The sequence below is a fragment of the Balaenoptera borealis genome (assembly GCF_965194805.1).
Source record: "Balaenoptera borealis genome assembly, chromosome: 10".
NCBI lineage: Eukaryota > Metazoa > Chordata > Mammalia > Artiodactyla > Balaenopteridae > Balaenoptera > Balaenoptera borealis.
Genome location: NC_138874.1, coordinates 82254549 through 82269185, shown reverse-complemented (window position 1 = coordinate 82269185; position 14637 = coordinate 82254549). Strand labels below are relative to the sequence as shown.

The 14637-nt window shown below is 38.3% G+C and overlaps 2 protein-coding genes across 5 annotated transcripts in view; one reads left to right on the top strand and one right to left on the bottom strand.

Annotated features, from left to right (window-relative positions):
- Positions 1-14637, bottom strand: part of LOC309604693 (uncharacterized protein) — a 219936-nt gene that overhangs the window by 6016 nt on the left and 199283 nt on the right. The window contains exon 10 of one of the 3 annotated variants that reach the window (XR_014230951.1): positions 6-14583. The exons of the other annotated variants lie outside the window; for them this stretch is intronic. The gene's annotated coding sequence lies outside the window, so the exon portion shown is untranslated. Of the gene's footprint in view, positions 1-5; positions 14584-14637 lie in introns of those variants that run through there. 3 annotated transcript variants of the gene reach the window in all.
- Positions 1-14637, top strand: part of HTR7 (5-hydroxytryptamine receptor 7) — a 671904-nt gene that overhangs the window by 588548 nt on the left and 68719 nt on the right. The window lies entirely within an intron of this gene.

Genomic DNA, 14637 nt, shown 5'->3' with positions numbered 1-14637 from the left:
TTTGCAGAAGAGAAGAAAATGAGCCGAGGATCTCGGGGCAGATTTAAGGGGCCATGTCTGGAAGTTTCCTATCCCCGCAGATAGGACAGGAAGAAAATCCTATAGCCAGAATCTGTCTCAGGCCTCACTCCAACTGCAGGTGGGGTGAGTAAATATAGAGAAGCATGTGGATTTTTCTTTGATATTTCATGAGCAGGGAATAGACTCTGCCAGAGAAACTGAGGCTCAGAGAAGTGAAATGACCCATCAGGTCACAAAGGTAATAAACAGTACAGCCCAGATTCCCATCCAGGACAGTCTGAGATCTGTGTGCCCGAGTCCTTAACCTCCAGCCTCTCTATATAATGGACTAGACACAAGTTTTAGAAATGTTATCCCACAAGGCCTTTCATTTTCAAACTAACACGTCCCTGCCACGTTCTTCATTTTGACTCTGTCCTCTCTATGTCCCAGTTCAAGGACTATGGTCCATTATATTATTGTTCCCAAGTATTCATTCACTTCTGTATAAGAAGAGTACATAACACTACCCCAGCCTGCACGTGACTTTCAGGGCTTCTGTGTTGGTGGCAGATACTTCCTCAGTCTAATATCAGGCTTAGTCAGATGATTTGTTTTGGCCAATGGAATGTAAGCAGTTGTGACATATGCCACGTCTGAAATGAATCATAGCAGTGAGTTTGTGTTTAAATATTGCTTCTTGTGTTTCCTTTCCCACGAGAACGCCATGTCCCAATAAGTGCTTCTCCTTCAGCCTGGATTTGCAGTAAAGGGATGTTGAGACAGAGCTACAGCTGACTCACAGCTAACATGAAATGCGCATAAGAAATAAGCATTTATGTTTGGAAACCATTGAGATTGAAGGGTCATTAATCACCACAGCAAAGCTGATAACTACGACGACAGACTTCCTGCCTCAGGTCCTCTCACTTTGGCACAGCTGAGAGCCCTCTCTCAGGCATCTCCACCAGGCTCTGAGACTTGGGTCACACCCTTGAGGATGTGAGGTGCCAGTTCTTTATGAGGATGCCTTCTTGGATGATGATGACATCAGTTGGGTTTGATTATTTCTTAACAAACCTGAAATCCTGTTGATTACCTCTTAATTAAATACTTTTCCTGTATGTAATTGCTTGATTAAATTCTCAGAGTTTTATCACAGGCTACTATATTTAGTTTGCAATTTCTCAAGATTTGAGAATCTGTTTAACACAACACATCCACGGTTCCTTGTTCATATTTTCTGCCATTCTCACTTTATAAATCTTTGTTCTCAGGTTATATGTCGCAATTCATTATCTTGTAATCATCAGAGCATGCAAATGAGCAGAATCTTATATTCATTTTTATGAAGGGCAGCCAGGTGATTTTGACCTAACCAGCTCTGCATTTGCCCAATCTGCACATTTTTTTTTATGAAAAGAAGTTAAGTGACAAGCAAACATGTTAATATATGGTATTAATTTTAGAAAGAATTTTCTAGGGCACATGCTCAGGTAGCTAAAGATTCAATGTAAATAGTTTATCTGCTATCTTTTTTTATAGTGCATATAGAAAACTGATATTTAAACTAATTAAATTTTATGCTTTTTCATATCAAGGAAAGCAGTACATTCATTTATTTAATTAAAATACATAGAGTGACTTCTATATATAGTCACTGGGTTAGGTGTTGGGTTTTTAATGGTGAGACTGATTACCATGAAGGTCCTTCCAGACTTGGGGACATAAAGAGGTAAACAGGGAATTTTAGTCCAAAATATAAGCGCTGGGATGAAAGATGTTTACGTCTCAAAGACGTATCAGAGAGGCAGGCAGCACTCTTGGATAAACCCGTGGTGAAGCTGATATCTGAAGGATGGATATGAATTAGTCATGCAATGGGATAGAAAGTGTAGAACGGGAAGACAATGGTCCAGTCAAAGAGACAGCAGGTGCAGAGGCCTGGAGGCCAGGAAGTAGCCAGAGGCTTCTGCAACCTGAAAATCATTTTTCTAATTAGAGGATAGACTGAAGGTGTAGAGATGACGCACGTGTGCCGAGTGGGATTGGGATATAGAGAAGGCTGATGATGTATGACCCTGAAAAGTAAGTATGGTCTAGACCATACTGAAAAGTTTGAATTTTACCCTGAAAGAATAGCCATTGTTCTAAGCAGAGGAGTAAAATTATGAACTTCTCTTTTTAATAATCTCTGCAATTTCAGAAGGAAGAGTGAATTAACCAGGGGTGGGGAAAATAGGGCTGAGTCCACATACACGTATATTCCAAAGATAAACTTTGATAGGCCTTGGTGCTCATGAAATAAGTAAATAGATGGAGTTTGAGCCACATGAAGATTCTGAAATTCCCCGTGACTGTGAAAGATAAGATTAAATGATGTGTTATATAGTGCTTGTGATTTTGCTTAATTTCTGGAAATGTATCATATAATTACCAGTTAACCAGAATGGTCAATTAACTGTTAGTGTCCATTCCTTAATTATTGTGCCAAAATGAGAGTTCACTATATATGTGTGAGCTGAATAGTAATATATGCAATTAATGGAGATTCATGAAGTGAAATAGTTGTGGGCAATCATTTGCAAATGATTTAGCTAGGGAAAGAAATCTGTTTACATTCTAATAACACTGTTTGATTAAGGAGAAAGACTTATAATGGGGAAGGGGAAAGGAAGAAAAATTTATGTAAATTGAACCAACTGAACATTTATTTCCAGTCATTCATGGAATAGAATCCATGGACTAATTTCACAAATATGTACCTTAAAAATATGCAAAGCGCATAGTAAGTGCTCAAAAGACATGGCATTGAAGTAAACAATTCATGTTCTACCTGTCCACAGGTAGAAAAACCTATATTAGTAACATTTGCTTCTGTTTACCTTATATTACTGGACCCAAAGTTAGCAACAAAGCTGGAAGAGTCTATTCTGTTTTAGGCTTGACATCTACTGCACAAATCTGGCCTCATGTAGCAGACTGAGCAAATGGTTTTGGAAGTTGAAAGCTCTTTTCCTGCCATTCATTTTTAGCTTCTTCCACATATATGCATTTACGCCTATGCAGGGGCAATCACTATTCACTCAATTGTACTTTGAAGAAGGTAATAAGCAAAAATTCGTTGCAAGAGTAAGAATAGAGCATCAATTGCTTTCTTTGTTCACTCCCTAAGAGCGTCATCTTGCAGACAAAATTATAGGCCTCATACAACATTCAGAAACTGAAGAAGATGAAATTCATGCATCCTGGATTGATCTTGATCATTTCTGCCCAATTCTCCAATCAAGAGAAGGATAAAAAGGTAGCTGACTTTGTGAGTCTGCAATTTGCTAGCTGTTGTAGGATGTCTGACTTTCAAGTTCAAATTGCTGCTCTATTTTCAACCTTTAGAAAACGATTTTTAAAGAAATAGTGACTCTGGTATGCATCATATGTTAGGATATTGTACTCTTTGGGAGTACAAAAGTACACTGATGATTTATAAATATATTCAAGGAAAGAAATAGTTTTTATTCCTTGAGTGTTACTCATGCATAGAGTTATTCTTTACAGCCCCTTTAGAGGTGAATAAAACATTCCAAACAGTAGTCTTGACCATATATACCATAGAAATAATAGATTATTTCTATGACATCCAAATAGTTTAAAGTCATCAGTGTGAGGACATAGGACACCATCGATGTTTGAGCTGCGTGTCATAGAATTCATCAAAATTAAGAACACTTTCCTCTCTGACCATGGTCTTACTTTGACTCCTATAATCACTGTGAAGAAAAAGTTTTCCTAACCCTGTATTTCCTATTCAAGACACTGCAGGGAAATATTCAAATGCCCACACTGCTTCTAAGACTTAACCAAAGTTGATTTTTTTACTTTCCCAAGACCTGACCATTCCCAGATCCTTGGCTGCAATGTTGCACGTAGCATTCAGGTAGACTTGTTCAGGGCTCTGCCTATGACACAAAGCCAAACTCTGTAAGCAAGAATGTAAGCAAGAAACCAACTGTTTCTAAGAGGGGAGATGCTCTGTCTCCTTTTCTTAACCCCAAACTGGGTAGAATTTGTGTTCCTGTGGTAGGGGGACCACATGATTAATATTAAAAACACAGATACTTTTGAAAATGATAAAGGGAGTCACTATTAATAATTACAGCAAAACAACAGGTAAAGACGAGGCCATCCTGGGCAAATAGAGACATTTCATCACTTTCGTCTGAATTGATATCCAGTCATCATTCTCTTACCTCATTTGGGATACTAAAGGAAAAGTTCTCCTGCCTATTCTCTAAGTATAGAAGACAATAAGTGTTTTAATCGGTGACATCCCTATATAGATGTAAAGGCAAATTTATTATGACTGCTTTTTATAATTTCTCTCAATTCAAACAAATGGAGCAATGAAGGGGCCACAGATCATACAGGCAATCTTCCATGAATTTTGTATAGTTTAGCTTTGGATAAAAACTCAGGCACTAGATAATGTCAAGTTATTCCTCTGAAAAATGTTCAGAGTTACATGTATTCTGTATTGCTGATTCTGGACCATCTTTGGTCTTTAAAAACTGGTTGACAATAAAGAGGTTGATCTCTTCTCAAAATTAAGGCCCCCAATCAACACTTCTGTTTGTGTAGAGATTACTCTACCTTTGTTGGTTGGTGGGAATTATTCAGACAGGAACATTGCATAACACAGGAAAGAGTTATAAGTTAGCACCAACAGAGAGTGAATGACTATACAAGACTCAGCTCTAAACCATAGAGTATGATCACAATGATGATTATAGCCCAGGCAATTTTAATATGGAAGTCACCAATCACCCTTAGATTCACCAAAGAAAAACCTTAATGGTGAACACATCAAACTATCTTATTTGGAGAAATACAGCTTTCCAGGATACATTGCATTATGAAATATTCTAAATGACCCAGCCCTAGAGAGTTGGTAGTATAACTCAATGATATTCTCAAGTTGATATCAGGTTTGAGTGATTGAACCCCAGCAATTCTTTCTGTGGACCTTCTTTAGATAATAAAGTGAATTTATTTGTTAAATTTCTAACAAAAATATCTTATTAGCTTAGAGGAAATATTTGGTATCTATTCTCATCATTCCCAAGTAGCTTCAAATTATTAAGAAATAAATTAAAAAGAAGGGAAGCCAGAATAATAACTGCCTTCTATTTCTCAAAATTATTAGCTTATCTGTCCAGGGATAATTTCTGATGGTTGTTTTTCTTAAGACCATATTAAGATCCACCCAAAACAAATGGTCTCATCTAGATTAGCTGTCAGCTCTGCATTTACTTGCATTATCTCCAGAACACAAGCTGTTACTTGGTCGATTCAGTCAAACAATGAATTATTTGAGGAAAGAAAGAAAATCAGTCAACCTGGTTAAGGGAAATGAGTAATTGAAATGACCAGGAAATGGAGTGGTAATGAATAATCCAGGGGTCCCACATGCAAACAGCCTCCATGAATAAAAATTGCCTAGTTGCTGTGAATACCAGACAACAATGATTTAATGTAGCTGCAACTCTGTAAGTAGCTAGAAACTTGTTTTATATTATAAATAATTTGTTTGAATTTGGGAGGCCATTTTGATTTTTTTTTAATTTCAAGGAATGTTTGCCATTATAAATTCTCAGTCCTATTTATCTCCACATCATATAGGGCTGTAGTGTTTATGTGTGCACGTGGTTAGGAAAATAGGAGGGCATGTAACATAAAACTTAGTGAAAACTTCCCTAGAGTTCAGAGACTGGGAAAAATATGGGCCATAGAGCAAAGTTTTTCAAACTGTGGGTTGTTACCCAGTAATTGATATGAGATCAATTTATGGGGTGAATTGTGTCCCCCACAATATTCATGCATTGAAAGCTGAATGCCCAGTGTGATGGTATTGGAGATGGGTCCTTTGGGAGGTAATTAGGTTTAAATGAGGTCATGAGGTACTAGTGTCCTTATTAGAAGAGATGCCAGAGAGCACCAGAGAACTTTCTGTCCCTCTCTCTCTCTCTTTCTCTTTCTCTTTCTCTTTCTCTCTTTCTCTTTCTCTCTCTCTCTCTCTGTCTCTGCCATAAGGACACAGTGAGGAGGCAAGCATCTGCAAAGCCAGGAAAAGGGCCCTCATGGGGAACCAAATCTGACCACCCCTTGATCTAGGACTTCCAGCCTCCAGAACTGAGAAACAAATTCCTGTTGTTTAAGCCATCCAGTCTATGGTATTTTGTTATGGCATCCCGAGCAGACTAATATAGGTGGATGTCACTATTTAAAAAAACTAGAATAGACTAGAAAATACATTTTGCATATGTTAAGGGTAATAAACATAAGTGATATTTTTCAGCTTATGTTAATGCATAGGTAAATGAACACAGGATTATAATGGAAAATGTATTTCTTTCTGTGGGATATATTAAAAAGTGTTTGTGCACACTGATAATACTGAAGCATATGGTACAGTAGATACAGAGATGAAGAGGGTGATAAAGGTCCTTTCCTTTGTTATCCACATGGTTCGAATAACCACAAAGTGACTTTTGTCAATAGACTCTCCAGTGCAAACAGGTTAAAATTCTAATAAAATATCATAGGAAAAGGGAGCTGTCACATTAGAATGAAATGAGAGAGGGAGGGAAGAAGAAACAGAGAAAGGGGCAGCTCCCCTTTTCAGCAGAATTCTTAACATTGTATGTGAAATAAATGAAATAGAAAATCATTATTTTCAAAGTCTATAGTATTAATTGATTCAAGGAAGAATCATTACAGATATTTAAACCATTGGCTAAAATGTTTATTTGGGAACAAGATACTTCCATAGTCTAAAAGTATCTCCTCACATATTACTATATTAGATACAATAATATACTTAATAGAGTGAAATAAAGCTTTTATACTATCCTTCATTCTCTTTTTACTGCCAAATCCTGCACAGGATTCATTTTTAACCATATGATCAAAGCTAATGTCACCAATAATGAAACAAAATAACATCACAAAATTCCAGATTTGATGTGCTGAGACGGACACAACATTACTTATGTAGAATTTCTGCAAAAAAAAAAAAAAAAAAAAAAAAAATTTTTGCCTGGATCTAATCATAAGGAAACCATCCTACAAACACAAACTGAGGGACTTTCTACAAAACAACTGGCCTGTACTCTTCAAAAATGTCTAATTCAATTCAACGAAAGGCTGAAAACTGATCTAGATATAAGGAGACTGAAGAGAATTATTACTATGCTGAGTCTTGAATCAAAAAATATAACTTGTTATGAAGGCCATTACTGGGACAAGTGGTGAAACTTGAACATGGATTATATATTGAAGAATAGTATCATATTTGTGTTGAACTTCTTGATTTGATCATTGCATTGTAATTCTGTAAGGGAATGTCCTTATTCCTAGGAGTGAAGGATTGTGGCACTACAACATTCTCTCAAATGATTCAGCAAAAATTATACATATAAACTTTTCTGTGGGTTTGAAGGTTTTTTTTTAATAAATATCTTTGTAATAAAAACCTAGTTAGGTCTGAGCAATTTTAGATTAAAGATAGGTATTTTCTTCTTCATTTCTTAGACTCTCTTTACTTGTACTGTCAAACCTGCCACTTCTTTCATCTTCAAGCACCGACCCTGAATTTGTGTGACTGAAATAAACTGGCTTTCACCTGATTTTCATATAATAAGTCAAGGAAGATGGCAAGATATTTCAGCTCCAGCAAAGCAAGAACTACCAAGCTCGGAAGCAGAGAGTCATACGGTGGTCTGGACACTAAGTTATACAAGATAGGCAGAACCAAGCAGATGCTCTGAGTCCAAGCCTGAGACCAGATGCCTCCCTGCTATAGAGGGGACACTGGTCTCCTTTGATAATCCAGCTTTGTGTTTGCAGCCTGGGCTAAGTGCAGCCCCAGACATTCACAGGTCTGCAGAGGAATTCTTCAACCTAAGGCAAGGGCAAAGAAGTATGAACAAACTTTCATTGGGCAAATGCCTCTTCCTTGATGTTCTCTCTACTCCCCTTTCTTGGACACTTTACTTCTATAGCAATAAGTCCCTTCAAGATGGCTATGAAGTTTTGGAGCTCTTGTGTTTAGGGAAAGAAACATGTTTGGGTACCCTGCCAAGGCCTTCCCTGGCCAGGCTCATGGCCGTCTGTGGGGACACAGCATCAATTGATGACAACTCAGAGAAGGAAACAGATGAACAGTGTTTCAGTACCAGGCTGAGTTGAATAGGCATATTCAACACGCACTATCTGTTGTGAGCCTGCCTTTTTGCTCAGTCTACAACTACAAACTCTACTTGGGAATCACTGAGCCAGCCTCCATCACTAATCCTACAGCTTTCAGTTGAGCTTTTCTGCTCTTGTTCCCTAATCATAGGCTGCATCTTATTCATGGTTCACAGGCTTGCTCAGGATCTGCCCTGGTAGCTTACAGGAAAGCACTATAACATTTAATAAAAAATTTTAAAAATCAACTATGTTTTTAGTTAATTATAGGGGTTGGGTGTGTGAAAGAATAGTGGATAGCTCTGTAAGGTGCCCCTGAACAAGCACACAAAAATGATATACAGTCTAGAAAGACAGATGTAAAAAATTTTTACTGACAAAGTATTTTGAAATTATTTTCTCTTGAAAGAAATGAAAGTGACAGCATGCCAAAATAAATATATCTGCTGTATAAATTGCAGGCATTCTGTGAAATTTCTTCAGGAAGAAAGCAAAACAAATAATGATGCGTGTAAGAAATATTAAGTCAAGAAACAAATAAAGGGTAAGAGGAAAGTTTCAGGAAAAGAAATGTCTCTCTCCTCTCTCCCTTTCCCCCATAAGCATATTTGTGTAGTGTACACCTATAAAGGTGTGTGTGCATGTAGCACAAAACTGGGTCTTTGCTCCCAGTATCACAGCACTTTCAGCCCTGCCCCATCCCTAACCATATCCCAACTATTTCTGGTATTCTGCAAAAGTATTCCACAAGTGGTACTAAATGATTCTGCTCCTACTGGCATCATTGCCCTTCCTCCAGAATCATTTTAGCTCTAAAAAGGAAAAGAAGTCCCTTATTGAGTATTGTTAAAGGATAGTCTTCCAACAAATATAAAATTCTGACTCTCATATAGATATAAAATGAACACGTGTCAAAAATATTTTTGACACATTAAGAAGGGAACAGGGGCTTCCCTCGTGGCGCAGTGGTTGAGAATCTGCCTGCTAATGCAGGGGACACGGGTTCGAGCCCTGGTCTGGGAGGATCCCACATGCCGAGGAGCAACTAGGCCTGTGAGCCACAACTACTGAGCCTGCGCGTCTGGAGCCTGTGCTCCGCAACAAGAGAGGCCGCGATAGTGAGAGGCCCGCGCACCGCGATGAAGAGTGGCCCCCGCTTGCCACAACTAGAGAAAGCCCTCGCACAGAAACGAAGACCCAACACAGCCAAAAATAAATAAATAAATTAATTAATTAATTAATTAATTTTTTTAAAAAAGTAACAAATGTTCAAGTACAATTGGTGTCTTAAAAAAAAAAAAAGAAGGGAACAGGTAAGGTGTTAGAACCGGTCCAAATGAGGATTTGATTTACAGAGATTTATATTCTCTACTGAAAAAAATTCATTTGCATTGCCATGAACAGGAATCATTTGCAGAGCTTTGCATTACCATCCATTTTCTACTAGTTAAATAACAGCCTAGTGAAAGACAACGGTTCACATCCCTGTAAGAGCAGACTATCCGGGGACTCTGGCATTCTGCTGAATAGATATCTAGTAATCCTTTTTCCCTTTCTAAAGTCTTAAATTTTTCCTTACAGAATAATGAACAAAAATAGGTAGATGATAGATAGACAGATAGACAGACAGACAGACAGGGTTGTTTTTTTTTTTAACTCAGGGATTGCTGATAGAATTTTACCTTCAACTGTTGATGAGAATGAACTCACTTCAATCTTAAAGTCAGGTCTCAAACACCTGTGCAAGCAATAAGAACTCTACATAAGTCCTGCCCCTGACCAAGGCTCAGTGCTCTCTCATCTTGAGTATGATTTTTTATTTTTCTTTTTCCAAGGAGAATCAAAGACATTGATTTCCATATCCTTTAGGAACCTCATCATATCCTCATTCCTTTCACCATCTCTTAGATGCTTGAGATTTGTGTCCTTGGTAAGCTAAGACAGTGAGCATTTTTGTTTCATTTGGTTGTATCTGACATTATAAAATCTGAAACTGGTCATATATTTGAGAAATTATAATTAGGAAAAAGAGAGTGAAGCTCAGAAACCTTAGTTAGTCCTGAAAAATAAAAAGAGAGTAATAACCAGAGATTCATCTAAAGGCTGAGCAATGGGGAGAAGCACAGAAATTATGAACCAGTCACAGAAAGATCTGGCTTTGCCTGGCACCAGTTCACATCTGATCATGTCTCCATTCAAAATGGATGACAGTGACCAATAGACTTCTGTACTCTATCCCTTTAAATCAGCATCTACTCTATATTATTTTCAGGGAAAAATAATATTAGTTTTAGTTCTGTCTTTTGCATGGGTTCCTTCCAAAATCCAATTTAAATCATTTTAGATGCTACATTAAAAACAACACAGTGGTAATGATATTTTACTAGCATGATTCCTTTTTATGAAATTACCTCTGAATTACAAATTATCTCTATGCTAAGGAACTCTACCTCTGTAGTTTTAAAAATACATCACACCGGAATCTTCTCTGAAAGCCTGTGGTGGATTTTAGTCCACAGCAACAAAAAAATCTGAGGATATGACTACAGAATTGATCCACATTTCGAGCAATGAGAAGTGATTTATAGGAGAGTGACAAAGAGCTTTTAATATGAGAATAAGAGTTCAGTTCTTCATCCATTTGAAAGTAGAAAGAGGTTTGCAATATTTTAGCATCTTTTCAAAAATTCTTATGAAATATTTCTCCCCTTTATCAGAATCTGGCTTCTTCTATAATGGAAGCAATCAGTATTATTTGATAGTAAATTGCATGTGTGATGATAAGTGTCTTTTCAGATGCCTAACATTTCTCAGCTTCTCTCCAGTTACTAATCCATCTCAATTTATTGCTTCATATGATTTTAAAAATATAGTTAAATGTGATGTTAATGTATCCTAGTTTGACTATCTTGTATTTGATCTATGGAATGTCACTTATTTTTCTGGAACTGATTATAAATTAGGCATAAGTGCCTTTTCTGAAGTCACAGAAACTTTGAAACTCTCATGTTTGATTAGTGGTAAGTGACAGGTTATATTTCACTAGCTGTCCTGATTATTAAAAGAAATCAGTCAATCTCCCTATTTCTCTTCTTTATGGGGCAGAGATTTTGAGAACTGGCCCAAGATGTGATTACAATCGCCAGTCTACATTTCCACGTGGAGCAATAACTTAGATAGCTATGCATGAGCACGCTCCGAGCCTCGGGGCCTGCCCACATACAGAGCACCTCTGTGAAGCCCACATGCGGGGGGGGACATAAGAGCATGGAGTGCTTCCTGATGCATGTGCACAACTGTGACAGACAGTAAGTGTGCACACTCACACACGGATAACATCACTCAGCGGGCCTAAGTCAGAGGACGGACAGTGCAGGAGAAGGAAGCTATTTCTGGTGTAACTGGTGGTTATAGTTGGCTGGTTATAGAGTGTGTGTTGCAAGAGGGCCAACCTTCCTCTTGTTCTTTTACCAAGGAATGGTGTCAGTTGAATTTGGGAGAGCCAGATTCAGCCCTCTGTGGAAAGCATGCACTTTGAGCAACTCTGAAAGGAGAGAATTCTCTGGAGAACAAAGACTAATCAAAATGAAGTACCCATTTTGACAGAGACAAGCATGGGAAATGCAATGAGCCGGGACGAGGATCAATGAAGGATGGAGAACATGGATGGCATGGAAAGATGAGGACACAAATGAGGCAGGGTCAGAAGCATTTCTCCCAATCCTTGGGAAGAGGGATGGAAAGTTAGCACTAAACCATATTATGCATTCCATGTAATTTGCTAGGTTAGTTAGATGGAACGCAGCATGTAACTCATACCATAGAGAGGGTTTAGTCTCTCTTAGCAAATACTTTTATTGTTCTCAGTGGAAGATTCACAACTGACTGTGGTTCTGGTTCCCAATGAAGGTCAATCACAGTGTTAAAAATAGATAGACTCTTTCCTGCCTGGGGGTGGCACACAAGTTCATAGCCCATAATGGCACCTGGAACAGGAGAAAAGAGGTAGAGATGACGAGACCCCCTGGTTACAAGGGAGTCCTGGAGCAGGTATGCTCCCAGGAGTGATTGGTAAAGTGATGGTCAGCACTGAAGAAATGTTAACACAGCTCATTCAAATAAATGTCATTGTTTCCACTATTAATCAGAACAATTATATACCCAGTAGAAATAAAGATGTGAAGAGAAGCTGCAGAAGGAAAAAAAGAAGAGGGGCCTTTTTAAAAATGTAGCAAGTTGTGAGTACTAATAATTCATGTTTTATTAAGAAACAGTAATAGAATTTGTCCTGCTTGACTTATTACACCAACAAACTGATGATTCATCCAAATATAGGGTTTCAAAAATGTGAAATTGAGGGAGGAAACAAAACAATAACAAAAATGGTCTCCTTTTCCCTTCAGTTCCAGGAAAGCTCAAGGGAAAATATTGCATGTCACACAAACTCTGTGAAGCCATAGGTCTTATACAGATGATTTTTTTTTTTTTTTTCCTGTTGGAACTAAAGAAATTGCCCAACTTGTGTAACTGTGCAATCTTTGAAGATGCCCTTTGGAATATCTGTCTCTTCCTTATGTTTGTCTTGCTTTGGGTGCTTTTATTTTTACACTTTTGGTTCCATAATTTTGGGAAAAAAAATTTATTCCAAAGTTACACACACACACAAAACCCAGCAGGAAGCACAAGTCTTGGAGTCTAGAGTAGGCTCCTATGACATTCTTTCACCTTCTCTTTGCATCCAACTTCTTTTTTTTTTTAATATTTTATTTATTATTTATTTATTATTTTTATTTTTGGCTGTGTTGGGTCTTCTTTTCTGTGCGAGGGCTTTCTCCAGTTGCGGCAAGTGGGGGCCACTCTTCATCGCGGTGCGCGGGCCTCTCACTATCGCAGCCTCTCTTGTTGCGGAGCACAGGCTCCAGACGCTCAGGTTCAGCACTTGTGGCTCACGGGCCCAGTTGCTCCGCGGCATGTGGGATCTTCCCAGACCAGGGCTCGAACCCGTGTCCCCTGCACCGGCAGGCAGACTCTCAACCACTGCGCCACCAGGGAAGCCCCATGCATCCAACTTCTGCTTGCCTCTGGTTGCTTTGCTGATAAATGCTCCTAACTAAAAGGTTGCTCTGCAGAAAGGGAAGTGGCCGGGCCAGCCACAGATGAACTGAAGAGGGAACACAAAGTCTTAGTTCATTTGCCTCAAAGCAATATCTCAATCTGAGGCTTCATCTAACATTGCACCCTTGTCTGTTTCCTTGCCCATCTCTATCCTGCTTCCCTGCTCCTGGGAACACTTTCTTCTTCATCACTTGTACTCAAACTTGGCTCAGGGTCTGCTTCTGGGAGGAACTACTTCAAGTAGAGTCAGGAAACCCTGACTTACCAGCTGCAAGGCCTTGAAACCTGTCATTTAACCTGGAGGTATGTCAGTTTCCACCTCTAAAAAAAATTCCACAACTCTTATTTTGCTGGGTTCTTGTGAAGATGAAAGGAGGGTGATATATGGGAAGTGCTTAGCATGGGCCTTAGTGTACAGCTGGCACTCAATAAATGTTAGTTGAATGTGACTATTTACTGGCAAGTCTTGGCTTCCACTATTTTAAAATCGACAGTATCATTTTTAGTTTCCCACTGCTCCTCACCAGCTGGTGTGCTAGATTCATACTGATTGCACAGAATTTGTATATCTTTTTCCTGAGTTACTCAGCTCTTGTTGCCTTGTTTATTCATTGTGTTTAGCCGACTTGAGTAGAAGACAGGATTCTATAGTCACAGGCTGGTGGCTTTGACCCCAACATGTGGCTGGATTATGTGAATGGCCTCATCACTCAGCTCATGCTGAACCATAAAATAAGTTAATAAATGAACTAAAGAAATCCAAAAGGTGCTTCTGTCTCAAAAAAATGATGGCTGTATTTCCTTACACAAAATGCAACAAACATTTGGACAATTATCTGGGAAATTCAAGACCAAGAAAAGCTAACATGCTGAATTTCTCTTTAGTTTTCTCTAGTTCCTTACTTGCATGGACTGTGCCTTTTGAAAAAATATTTGTATAATACGGTCTTTGATACCCAGATAATTTTGTTTTGGGGAATAGTGTAAAACCCTCCTATATTTTTACACTTGGCTTATGTTTTGAGCTTAAAACCCTGGGAGCTGAAATACACTCTGAACTGAGAACTTTCTTGGGGGAAAAATTAGAGATCCGTTTTCCACTCTTTGAGGAGATGCATCTAACATAAAATATGGGCATCTGAACAACACTTGTGGTTTGTGATCCTTTTAGCAAGTTGCCCAGGCTTGTTTGCATAATTGTCTTTCCCTTTATTCCTGGAATAGCTACGGACAAAAATCAAAAGAAATAATTATTTAATATTCTCAGGTCATATAATT